This window comes from Callorhinchus milii, unplaced genomic scaffold (assembly GCF_018977255.1).
Source record: "Callorhinchus milii isolate IMCB2004 unplaced genomic scaffold, IMCB_Cmil_1.0 Scaffold2, whole genome shotgun sequence".
Lineage (NCBI taxonomy): Eukaryota > Metazoa > Chordata > Chondrichthyes > Chimaeriformes > Callorhinchidae > Callorhinchus > Callorhinchus milii.
The window spans coordinates 30,683,614-30,692,646 of NW_024704743.1; the positions used below are offsets into that span (position 1 = coordinate 30,683,614).

The following is a 9,033-nucleotide window of genomic DNA, read 5'->3' on the forward strand; positions in this document are numbered from 1 at the left end:
ACATTTAATCTTCAAAAGGTGATTAATATGGAAAACCTGAATCAGTTGGGTTGTGAATCTCTCTCCTATCTCTGGTTCCATATTTACATTCATCCCAGACTGTCTCTTTGAACCACGGTGCCAAAAAAATTAATCCTCAAAGTACTCACATTGATTTTGCTTACAAGTCTTTACTGGGAATCTTTGAATGATTCCTTTTTGCAGCAACAAGCTGTGCTGCTGCAATGAATACTATTATACATCGCCACATGCACTCCTGCTGAACAGCGAAGAAACAACAACTTGCACTATTCTTAACATAAGTAGTGTATCAGAGAGCTTAACAGGGGTGTGATTTGATGCCACTCTGGAGGTGACCGAAGGCATGGTCGAAGAGGAAAATCTTCAGGTGCGATTTGAAGATGGACAAAGAAGGGGCAAGGTGGAGGGATTGAGGCAAGGAGTTCCGGAGATTCGGGCATTGTGGCTGAAAACACGAAGAGCAAGAGAAGGTAGAATAACGTTTACTGACTTGCTTAGACTAGTTATTCAATGGTTGGAGAAAGAATGGACAGACTCCAAGAAACAATAAAAGGTTCCCAGACAAAGTTCTTGAAACCCTGGGAGTTGATTTTGAAACCTTTTCAATATTTAGATGAAATCGATTGTTATAACTCCTATTAATGTTGAAACATGTCAAAGCACTTCACAGTATGAATATTGAATGCTATGAATGTTTTTCCTAAGCAAATACAGTAGTTATTTTGCGCACAGCAAAGTGCCATAAATACTCGGGAGGTGAATGATCAATTGTTCCTGATGATTACTGGTCAATATACCAAGAGATACTCCCTTCTTTCTTTCAAATCAAGCAATGGGATTATTAATCTACACCTGAACAGGCAGGACCTTGGTTTAACATCTCTATAAAAGGATGGCATCTCAGACAATACAGCACTGGAGCATCAGTCGAGACTCTGAGCTCAAAGTCCAATGATTTAAACTTCTGACTTTAAACTTCAAGAGAATAGAGTGCATCAACTGAGCCAGGCTGACACTTTCCTCCTTGTAAAATTTTAATGAGGTGGAAAAGTGGAATTTCTGAGAGTGGATTGCATAAAAGCAAATAGCAGGAAAGTCTTGAAAACTAGCTAAAGAACTACAACAATTGGTGCAACATACTACCCAGACTGAACAATAAGACAAGAAAAATAAAACAGTGGTAAAACAAAAAGCAGTAAAACTCACATTAACGTAATGTAGTTTGTGGGAGGGAAGACTGAGAGAGGTGTGGTTCAACAGTTGTCAGGGAAATACTCAACTAGTGTGGAAAAGAAATAAATGTTGATTTAAATGCAGCGAGGATACAGAAGCATGCGAGTGTGCTTGAAAGCAAAGTGGGAAGTAATACCAGAACAATATTACTAGCCTAGATATGGACACAATACGAAGCAACAGAGAGAGACACTGGAGGAATAGGGGTGAAGGGAAGGCTCACCAAACAAAATGTTCAGGTTCTGCCCTTGATCCCAAAACTAGATCCTGCTCAATTAAGTTAATTTCTATCCTCTGGGCAACTACATATCTAGAACTAGCTTTATAGTTGAAACTGCAAACAGCAAAGCACAGAATTCTCTCTCTTTCATTTGCACCTTGTGTGACGCGTGATCTCACAAGCTCCCAGGTCAAAGTGAAAGCAATGTCATTCATTTGGTCACTTAAAGCTATGCCCCCTTCACTAAGCAATCTTGGCTGCTCTGTAGATGGGAACATACATAACTCATTAACAATCTCACATCTGGAGGAGCCTGGAAATCGAGAAAACTGTAATATCACCTCAGGGGCCGGAGTGTGAATGTGTTTTGAATTCTGATGTGTTGAAGGTCTCCGTGCTCTGGTAACTGTAATGGTATATAGGAGATGAGATTGAGCAATCTCCTGACTCGGTTCTTAGTAGGCGAAGGTTCAGTGTGAAATAAAATTGACAGAGTCATTTAAAAGGGCCACAAGGCGACTCATGTGGGAAAGGATAAATATCTTACACATGCAATGGAGAGCGCACTTAATGGGTAGGGTGGCCCTAGCTGGACAAGCACGGGAAAGCTTACCAGGCAATGCTATCGATGGCAAGCTATGCAGTTTTAACTGGTAAGACTCCAACAGTACGCCATTGCACAGTCTGGGGTCCCTAAGCCTTGGCTCCTACCAACCTGCGCCTAATATTTTCCGGAATTAGATAAGCAGGATGCGTCCCTCCAAGGAGAGAGTGCACGTTCCATTCCGACAATCTATCTCTATGTGTAGGTGGGATGCATGGAATTCTCAGTTTGGTTTGGATACTCTTAAGCATGGTGATGGGTTTACGCATTTGTCAGCCACCCAAAAAATCTGCATTATTATTTAGACTCCAATGTTGCAGAGCGAAAGGAAATGCCTCATTCTCAAGCACCAACATTCTTGAGCTTGCTGAACACCATGATGTGTCAGTGCAAAGGCACATTCAAGATACAATATTCCTTGCATTTGAAATACCGCCTTATCACATCTTCGAAACGTTTCAAAGCACTTCACAGAATACATTGTAAAGTGAATTGACTGTGTATTTTGTGGGTTGAAACGCGGCAGTGAATTGCGTACAGCAGTGTCCCACAAACAGTCGTGGATCGAGTGACCAAATGTTGCCTCACGTTACAAAATAATGTTGAAAAAAACCCAACATTATCCCCATCTTTGTTCCTCACAACTGGCAGGAATTTTTGCTGCCAATTTTTGCATGTATTCAGTGTTTGTGATCTACCTGGAAATACCCAGCATGAGCAGCTAAAGACATGAATTTGAGGGAATGAACACTGTTGAAGTGTAAATAGCCCCTATTCATTTGATGCGATGTGAGAAAACAGTTTCTGCGAAGAACTGATAACCTACAGACCTGTGGAGTTAATGACTGAAACGCCAGCTTTTTGTTACTTGAACTGGATGTTTTATTTGATTGTAAACACACAGTGACAAATCGCTCTTGATTATACAAAACAACAGCAGTAATTTAAAGAGAAAGCTCCCAATCACCGCTGGAGCAATCCACATCCTGAGTTTAAAAACTGATTATTCCTTGAATTTGCCGTCTCTTGTGATGAGACGTTAAACCAAAGTCCCATATTTTTGTATTTCGCTTCCAGAAACATTATATTTATGGGTTATCTGGTGGGGGGGAGGAGATGGCAATGAAATTGGCCCGGGGGCGGATGCAGCCGGTGAGCCATCAGTTGGACCAGCCTGGACGAGACCATGAGCTCAAAGTCCTGATGTGGGCCTTGAGTCTATAACTTTTTGACCCAGATGTGTGAGTGCTATAAAATGAGCCAGGCTGACACCTATCTTGCAGTTAAGTAGCATTTTTCATTTAGGATAATCTCAAAGTGTTTTGTGGAGATGGAGCGGAAATAAGGGCCACGAGAATGGCCAAAAATTATTTCAAGAAACTGGACTGAAACACGTGGATCCACCAGTCAGAACTCCAGAAAGCCTCCAGAACTCGCTGGGCCCCAACTTCCAAAGAGCCTCCACATCTCCCTCCTCCCCTTAATCTAACAACAGCCAAAGAATGCCGATATAATAATAATATTCCTTGCATTTGATGTGGCGCCTTATCACATCTTTGAGACATCTCAAAGCACTTCACAGAATATACTGGAAAGTGAATTGACTATATATTTTCTGGGCGAACCTCTGTTAAAGAAATAAAACTCTTACTGTGGACATCTTACATACTATATATAAAGTAAACACTGAGGGACTGTTTCCCCTGGTAGGAGAATCTATAACCAGGGGTCACAGTCTTAAAATTAAGGGTCAGCCTTTTAGAACAGAGTTGAGGAAACATTTCTTCACTCAGAGGGTAGTAAATTTATCGAATTCACTTCCCCCAAAAGGCTGTAGATGCTCAGTCCTTGAACATTTTCAAGCCTGAGACTGATAGATTGCTTAAAAAATTGAGGGATTAGGGATATGGGGTTAGGGCAGGTAATTAGAGTTAGGTCAGAAGATCAGCCATGATCTTATCGAATGGCGTGGCAGGCTCCAGGGGCCGAATGGCCTACTCCTGCTCCTAATTCTTATGTTCTTATATATTATACTGAAACTTGAAAAAGCACGAAAATGTTTCAATAAAATATCCTTAAAACCTCCTGGTTTCCCAGATTATCAATACATTTTAGTGTAATATTTGTATTGTATAGACAGGATAATTACTGTTTGAGACAGCCCTTTAGTCCACCCAAATACAACAACAAAATTACATTTGTATAGCACCTTTCACGTCGGGGAGGACGTCCCAAGGCGCTGAACAGACAGAGTTACGTACCCGAGCTGAGGGTTGGGGTGGGGGAGGGTGGAGGGCAGGGGGGGGAAGCAGGTCGAAGAGGACGTCTTGAGGTGGGTCTTGAAGGTAGCGAGGGAGGGGGTGAGACGGAAGACAGAATACAAATGACACAAGAGGGGTTTCTCACCAGATAAGTCGCAGGTCTTATTCTAAGCAGAAGGCGTGCTTTTTTTACACCTCTCAGCATGAAGGGTTGAGGTTGCTGAACAGTAACTGCCTACCGTGTAGCGCTGTAACCACACATTGCTATCTCAGCAGCTTGAGGTAGGTCAGCTGCAATGCTAAGATACCCAGCAATGCAGCCTTGACCCCAGGCTCTGAAAAGTACCTCACAACTGCAGGCAATTCGTAATGTTTGTGTAGATTCACAGCAGTGGCTGAAATGTGTCAAATTCAGGGCAATTTCATGCTGGGGTCTCTCTTCTCTCCTCTAATGGGAAATGAGCGGAGACTACAATAACTCGGGCTGCTCGTGACCCTTAAAAAATATCAGAGGAAACAGCAGATAGTCATTCCCTTTCTGTGCCTTAGATCTGAGTACAGGTTTACCAGAGATCACAGACAGAATTTCTGAACAATGTTTGAATGCACTGTACTGCACAATGTCTTTGGTCAACTCTGCAATAGGTGATTAGTGTGTCAGTGATGTGTTTCGCTCGTTGTGTTCCACAAAATCAAGTCACAAACTAAATGAAGATCTGAGAACAATGGTCCTGGAGTGATGCTTTAACCTGGGAATGAGAGTCACTGACACCTGTAGAGTCTGTTCAGAGTACATGAGGGTAGATACAGTCAATCTTTTTTTTGCAAATACTACCTTTCACAAAGCCCATTCATGTTTTAGAGGTTTTCTTTATCTCTTGTACATTTAAATTGATACCCAAACAGCACAGTATGTTTCCTGCTGACCTTTCTTGGACTTTGACACACAGAGTTCAGAACAAAGTCTATACATCCAACGTAACCTTGGATTACTACCAGCCAGTGGCTTTTTGCAGATGTGTCCCCTTCCAGCTACCCAAGCAGATTGCTGGCCATTTCTGGAACTTTGCAGTGCACTGAATGGTTGCCACATTTTTCCTACAAGTCTCCATCTGACAGGAATGACTATAAAGCATTTTGGGACGTTTTGATGTATAAAGTGCTATAAAAATAGACTTTTATTTTGTTCTCGCTCACAGGTCATTTGGGAAGGGGAGGGGAAAGAGAGAGAAAACGCTATTCACACTGCATTTAAATGACTGACATCTTGATGTGATTTAGGTATTTTACCCCAGGATCGGGGTAAATTGGTAACCAAACAGAGAGAAAGAACACCTATTGGAGAAGAGGGTTATATAATGCAGTTTCAGTTCGCAGACTCCAGAGCAACCTGAAAATCTGCCAATTAGTCAAAAAAAAATGTCTTCAGGCAGAGGGCAGCACTGAAAAAAAAGATTATTTTAATATGGCAATGGGATGCCGGAATCGAACCAACCCTCTGTGGCGGTCTCGGTGGTCCAGTTCCTGTGCCAATAGGGTCTGCCGTATTCTAGGGCACCTCTGATGACAGCACAGCCAGCCTGGCCCATCAGAAGGACTTGGAAGGGCAGAGCAGTCACTGGGGTAGGGAATCCTCCCACTCAATTCCTGTTAGCCCTGCAGGCCAAAGCACTTACGAGTAGGGTGGTCCTAGCTGGACAAGCAGTCCAAAGCTTGCCAGACAGCAATATCAATGACATGCTATGTGGTTTTTGCTGGTTAGACTCCAGCAATACCCCAAAGCACACTCTGGCGTCCCCAAGCCTTGGCTCTTGCCAGTCTGAGCAGAATACTTTCTGGAATTAGTTAAACAGGATGAGTCCCTCCAAGGCGAGGAGTGCACATGCCAACAAATAATCTCTGAAATGTCCATGTGTAGGTGGGATGCATGGAAATCTCAGTTTGGTTTGAATACTTTTAAGTATGGTGATGGTTTACGCATGTGTCAGACACCCAGCTGAGCAAAAAAAGAGTTTGTGTAGAGAGAGAAAATCCCTGTTATAGCACCTTTCAATGCAACTCTTTCTCACTTATAATACACATCTACTCTGGACTCACTGCTAATCCCACTTCCTGTACAATGAGCAACTGAAACGCTATTGCAACTAAAACGACTTCCTGTGCACCACTTTGAATCAAAGGTATTTGAATCCCAAGCATTGTAGCGGTGGGGGCGGGGGGGGATTTACGCACAAGGTGGCAGAGGATCATAAGCAGGTGCTAAGGGCATGTTTTACATGTTGATTGTGTTTCTACCACTTTCCTTTTCACACTTGATCAAACCTAAATCATCACTGTTAGCAAATAAATACAGTTATTATTCTATGCTCATACCAGGCAAAATTGTTTAACAATTCAGCCTCTTATTCTGTCTTGAGGCAAGAGTTGCCAACGTAAGTACATTAGAAAGCATGAAAGGAGAAAAGACCATAAATAAAGCTCATGCAATGATTTACAAAGAGTGTACAGCACAGAAACAGGCCACTCGGCTCAACCAGTCCGTGCTGGTGTTTATACTTTACACAAGTCTCCACCCATTACCTTACTCCCTCCCATAACCTTCTAGTCCCCTCTTCCCAACGTGAAGGTCTAACTTCCTCTTGAATGCATCTAAACTATCTGATTCAACTATCGCTTTTGGCAGTGAGTTTACAATCTCACCACCCTTTGGATGAAGCAATGCCTCCTAAATTCTCTTTTAGATCCCCTAATCACTATCTTATATTTGTGTCCCCTGGTTACGGACTCCCCAACCAGTGGAAACAATCTATCTATACTCACCTCATCAATTTCAAAAATAATTTTAAACACCTCTATTAACTCCCCCCCTTAGACATCTTTTCTCTAGTGAAAAAAGGCTTAACTTATCTAGTCTATTCTGATAGAGGTAAGTTGCTAGCCCTGGTATCATCCTAGCAAACCTACACTGTACTCTTTCCATTTGCCACTATCTCCTTCTTATAATGTGGAGATCAGCATTGGACACAATACTCACAATGTGGTCTAACCAAGATTTTGTATAAATTTAACATCACCTCTTCATTTTTAGATTATGACCTTCTGGATATAAATCCGGAGACCCCATTGGCCTTTTTTATAGCCTTATCTACCTAATGCCTTCTACATAGTTCACAAATTCTACTTCATTGTGGGGTCCACTCTCCATCCACTGCTGTAATCTATATAAAACTCCACAATAGTCTTTCATAACCTTTGACAAATAGAACATCTTTGTCAGGCGGCAGATTTCAACTCATTAATTGGGTGGTGAAAGATGGAGAGTGAGAGTGAGTCAGAGAGCTAAAAGGCGAGGGAGAACGTGACAGAGATAAAGAATGTGAAGGAGAGTGAGAGTAGAGTGAGAGAATGAATGAAAGAGCAAGAGGGTGAGGGTGAAGGATAGGAAAAGTGAGGTAGAGTGTGAGAGTGTGAAGGAGAGTCAGAGGGAAAGGGAAAACAGCAGTGCAATCTATACTAGAAAGGGAAATTGAGACAGAATCTCAGAGAGACACACACACACACACACAGGCAGACAGAAAGGCAGAGAGACAGACACATGCAGACAGACCGTGAAATGCATTCAGCCCAGGTGCAGATTCAGCTCACCCATCTCACTGAAACATTCTTCTCTGCCACGCCTTACAACTGCCAGATACCTGATACCATCTCAAATGCAAACTGCACAGTACAGACAGCTCACAGTTTGTACAGCCCTGTAGTTGTGTGCCAAAGAATTCCCAACAAAAATGCAAAAATAAAACCCGCCAGAATTCAGAGACAATTTGTGATATCATTGTCAGGGCTCAACGCTGACAACAAGGTGACACGATGCCCCACACAAGTGACGCATTCCAGATCTGCCTCGTGGCTCATTGCTCACAAGTTAAGGTCACCTTGACCTGTGAGATAAGACGGCATCTTTTCTGTCAAGGATCTGCTATTTCAACTTGCCCGACCTGATAAGACAAAAATTCAAAAACAATGTAATCTTTTTTCCTTAATTCTTACAAAATGAAATGCCTAAGTTCGAGATGGTTTGTACAATGAGCGCCACTGTATTGCTGTTTGGTGACCTTGGATTAATACAGTTGTATTGTGCCCTTGGCATCATGTGCCGGATACAGTGTTAGTTTCAGCAGAAAACAGCCTTGATCCACTGAAGTGAAGATGGGAACTGGCTGCAGAACCCCTTCTCTTTGCCCTCTTTCCTCAATTACATGCTGACCCCTCTTTCTATGTCCGCTTTAGCCCTTCCTCACCCCCCCACCCCCCCTCCCACATCACACACACATTCCACACACCCATCATTATCTCTGTCCACTCTCAGCTTGCCTTCACTCACATTTTCTCTATCCCTCCCTCATGCCCACTCTTCACCAGACTTCTCAGGCTCCCTTATTCCCTATTTTCTCTCTCGCTGAGGTTGCGACTCTCTCTCCAAGCTCATTGCTAATCTCCGTCACCAGAGGAAGAAATGTAGGGGGGAAAATTGCAGCACTTGATGTGATAATTATCATCATCATTACCACCACCAGTGAAAATTAGCACATAATGGAGATTTCCACTCATCAATGTGGGGGGGGGGGGGGAATTGACGGATAGGGAGCAATGAGTTCACAACACTCATGACTATAGTTGATGCCAAAGGCCCATGC

General features: G+C 42.8%; 1 long non-coding RNA gene across 1 annotated transcript in view; it reads right to left on the reverse strand.

Annotated features, from left to right (window-relative positions):
* Window positions 1–8,030, reverse strand: part of LOC121848116 — a 68,195-nt gene extending 60,165 nt beyond the window's left edge. The window contains exon 1 of the long non-coding RNA XR_006084847.1: window positions 7,985–8,030. This is a non-coding gene — a long non-coding RNA (uncharacterized LOC121848116). The remainder of the gene's footprint in view (window positions 1–7,984) is intronic.
* Window positions 8,031–9,033: the final 1,003 nt, after the last annotated feature.